This window comes from Triplophysa rosa, linkage group LG20, assembly GCF_024868665.1.
Source record: "Triplophysa rosa linkage group LG20, Trosa_1v2, whole genome shotgun sequence".
Taxonomy (NCBI): Eukaryota; Metazoa; Chordata; class Actinopteri; order Cypriniformes; family Nemacheilidae; genus Triplophysa; species Triplophysa rosa.
The window spans coordinates 4,360,451-4,364,766 of record NC_079909.1 but is presented as its reverse complement, the minus strand read 5'-3'; the positions used below and the strand labels follow the sequence as shown (position 1 = coordinate 4,364,766).

General features: G+C 36.1%; 1 long non-coding RNA gene across 1 annotated transcript; it reads right to left on the bottom strand.

Moving 5' to 3' along the window:
- Positions 1–6: 6 nt before the first annotated feature.
- On the bottom strand, positions 7–869 carry LOC130571401 (uncharacterized). Its single transcript, XR_008965078.1, has 3 exons — positions 694–869; positions 296–502; positions 7–206 (listed from the first exon to the last, which is right to left on the bottom strand). It is a non-coding gene; the product is annotated as an uncharacterized LOC130571401 (long non-coding RNA).
- Positions 870–4,316: the final 3,447 nt, after the last annotated feature.

The following is a 4,316-nucleotide window of genomic DNA, read 5'->3' as shown; positions in this document are numbered from 1 at the left end:
CAGCAGTGCATCCAAGACTAAGAGTAATTGTTAAGGTTTTCCCTCCCAAAAAAAGAGAAAGTGAAAGGCCAAAGTATAACATGAATAAAACAATAATATTCTACTTTGACAATGTGATCCAGTGGAAAGCCTTTGAGGTTCTTCTGCAGGATGTGACTGTGCACACTGGCATGGAGGGACCTCCAAGTTAGGTGCTGAGGACGAATCTAAAAACAAGGTGCAAATGACTTTAAATGACTTTTCATAGAGTGTGACATATTCTTTAAAGTGTACATAAAAGGAGGAAGTCTTTGACCATGCTGTCTTTGTATTATGTCAGAAAGATGCTGTAGATGCTGTGCTTGTTTTAAGCAGACTGACTGGAGGTGAAGAAACCCCTGGTACAGCGCTGTGTAAGCCTCCTCCATTTATCACGAATACACCAGACACTATGATTTGAAAAATAAGTTTTGTCTTGCAGTCACTGACTTCTCATGGATCCTACGGAAAAACACGATCTACTCTGAGAAAAAAAGTGACGCAAATGATAACAAATATGTTATGCTGACAGGTTATTTGTGAACGTTTCCAAAAGACCATGATCCAAAATATACTCAGTATATCACTTATTAAAAACAATTCAATCTTAAGAACGTTATGCGCTTAACTACTATAGACCGACAAACTGTTGACCGGAAAGTGAAAGTAACTTACTATAATACTTTATATTACCGATGTTCATAATAACAGTTGTGGTCGACTCCATACAAGTGAAAACTGATGTTATGACTGTCCATCCATTGAAATTGAGACCGTTATTGATTTACAGTCGAAAGTTTCATGCGGGCGCGGACAGTAATGTCTCGTGACCACTGGTCGTGACCCGAGAATGTGAAACAGGAAGCCACGCGGCACGCGCATGAACTCCGCCACGCCCCATTTTTTTCTACTAATTTTGATGCCAGATTTTGCAACTATTTTTATTGTTTTGGCCACTCTTAGCAAGTATTCTCAAATAATAAAAAGAATACTGTAAAATAACTACATTCTGTATATTGAATAAAAAATATCTCAATCTAAATACATTATTTTCCATATATATTAATCTCTAATATTTTTTAACGCATTAGTTCCATGGTCTTTGAAAATTTATTTATGTAAATCTATTCTATTTATGAACCTTATTTCACATATAAAGAAACATTTTCATATAAACACATTTATTTCCACTTATATGCAAACAAGTTCATTTTATAGGCTATAATATTTATTTATAATCAGACACTCAGTAAATCAGTCAGAATACATAAAAAATGCTTCTTCCCAGCTAACACCAGTTATGCAATGTAGTTCTTGGTAATTTACCAATTGGCAACGTAGCTGGCACGTCCCAGGCATGTCATTTCATTACCATTAAATGATCAATTCATAATGTCGCCCTTTAAAGTATAGATTGTGTATGTACTGTAACACTGAATGCTCATTACAACCAGGCACGTGCGGGGGGGTGCTTTGGGGGCTTGAGCCCAGGCCCTTTTTGTTCCTCGAGAGAAAGTGCCCTTTTTCTGGGATTTTTTTATTAATGGATATATGTATGTGCGTATGTGTTTCCACATTAGAAAATGTCTGGTCAGGTTGGGAAATGTTGAGAGTTCCAATGCCTTTCTCCCATCCGCGTCTCCACGCAGTCGCGCAGCACAGCTGTGCGTGTAGCACGTTTGGCACATCAGGCAGAGAGCCGCAGAAATGAAGACCTCCCTCCTTTCCAGTAGCGTTTGTTTTGGTGTGGAGGTGAGTGGTGATGAATAGACTAGCTACATCCCAGCTAACAGGGAACGTTCCCGTAACTTTGGCAAACGTTCTCTAAAGGTTCTCTCAAAGTTATCAAAAACGTTCTTGCAATAACATTAGTAGAACGTTCCCTTAACGTTATCTGCAATTGATAAACGTTCTAAAAACGTTAGCATTATACGTTATTATTGCATTGTTAGCGGAACGTTCTAAAAACATTAGCATTGAAAATGTTAGCATTGCGTTGGTAATGTAATGTTCTTAAAACGTTAGAATTCAAAACTTTATAATTGCATTGTTAACAGAACGTTCTAAAACCTTTAGCATTGAAAACGTTACCATGGCGTTGATAATGTAATGTTCTTAAAACGTTAGCATTACAAACGTTATAATTGCATTGTTAGGGGAACGTTCTAAAAACATTAGCATTGAAAACGTTAGCATTGCGTTGGTAATGTAATGTTCTTAAAACGTTAGCATTAAAAACGTTATAATTGCATTGTTAACAGAACGTTCTAAAACCTTTAGCATTGAAAACGTTACCATGGCGTTGATAATGTAATGTTCTAAAAACATTAGCATCACAACTTAAAGCGAATTTTTAGACACGTTCTATTCTTACTAGAGGCAAAATTAAACAGATTGAAAAACCTGCAAATTATAACATGTCGCTAGTTAAATAAAATAATACTGAAAACAACAACCGATGCTACCAACACCCACGAATCAATACATGATCATTCTGTTTATACCGGAACGTACTTCCCTAAAAAAATTATTCATTAAAACCACATTCGTTTAAAATAACTCTAAAGACATTAACATGACATACTTAAAACCATTTTAGCTAGTATATTCTAAAATACCGATTTTTAGCCATTGATAAAAAACCTCAGAAACATTAACCCCATGTGCACTCTTTAGCCACACTAGACACCCTTAAAAATTAGCATAAAAACGATCTTCTCGATATTTAAGAAAAGTGAAATGAATAATAGTAAGAACGCACAAAATTGATAACATGCGTTGCTGTGAAGACATGTGGAACATTATCTTCGTTTCATAATGACCGCGAGCGGCAAACAAACTGGGGCTGGGGCTATGGGAGTGTAGACTAGTAGTACATACAAATACGCGTAGACCACAAAACTGGACAGAAGAACTGAGCCCCAACAGAAGCAGAACGCCAGGAAAGGCACTGTCTATTTCGTATACACCCACATAGACATTTAAATAAATAAAAGAAAATAAACAAATACACACCCTACATAACATAGTGTAACATGCTCGTCCATCATGATAAAGTGTCTCTTGAACTGCTGAGAAAACTAGCAACAAAAAATAAAAAAACACAGGCAGACAATAACAACTCGAATAAAGACACAATAGACTGAAATGAAACACTTACAAACTAAAGCAAAACTAACACTTATACAACAGACACCATTCAAAAACCACAGAGACAATGCGAATAACAGCTACATCAGACTGAGAGAACCAAATTCAAACAGGCACCAAGCACACGAGCAAAACGCATAAACGCTATATCTATAAACTCACAAAACACACCTACAAAGACCTCTAGAACTACCACAGGAACAATCAATCGGCTCTATATATGCAGTCAACAATTCATCGTGTTAGAACAAAACACAATGACTGGCATGATGCATATACACGACGTAGAACAGAGTACAATCCAACAGCACAAGACAAAGAAACATGAGGGTATAAATAGGGAAGACAAACGAGGGGTAATTACATGAGGCAAGTGTGGGACATTAAACACTCTAGGGAAGATAACGAGGAAACGAGATGGCGGGAACAGAGACGAGACACTGGAAAAACACATGAGAGGTAAAAACATAAACATCTCATGGCCTTCCCACATAAAACCCAAGGACTCTGCCCCGATCCCACCACAAGACTAGAATTTCATAAACAAGAAGGTGGGACAATACAAAAATAACAGGAACAGGGTTATTAAGATATCAGGATAAGTTAGCAACGACAATAATAATTAACGAAAATAAAATACACTAATATTAGAGCGAAGTGATAAGAGCACTGATACAAACAAGCCGCCGGCAGCGATGCAGGAAACAGGAAGCCAATTCCAGTAATGAGTATATGAGAACGGCAGGGAAACATTATTAAAACATTAATATAATGGTGATGGAACATTCTAATAATGTTTTAATTAAAGTTCTTAGAACATTTTTATAACAAGAGACTGGAACGTTCTGAAAACCTTTTAATAACGTTCTTATAACCAAACAATAACGTTAATGAAACGTCTAAAAAAACTGGACGTTTTGAACGTTCTAAGAATGTTCAAACATATTGTTTTTATAACTTACTGTGAACGTTAGGAAAACGTTCTTAGAACATTAATATAATGGCAAATGGAACGTTTTAATAACGTTTATAAAAACGTTCTTAGAACATTAATATAACAACAAACGTACCTGTTCTAAAACGTTTTGAATAACGTTCTTATAGCCAAACAATAACGTTAATACAACATCTAAAAAACTGGACGTTTT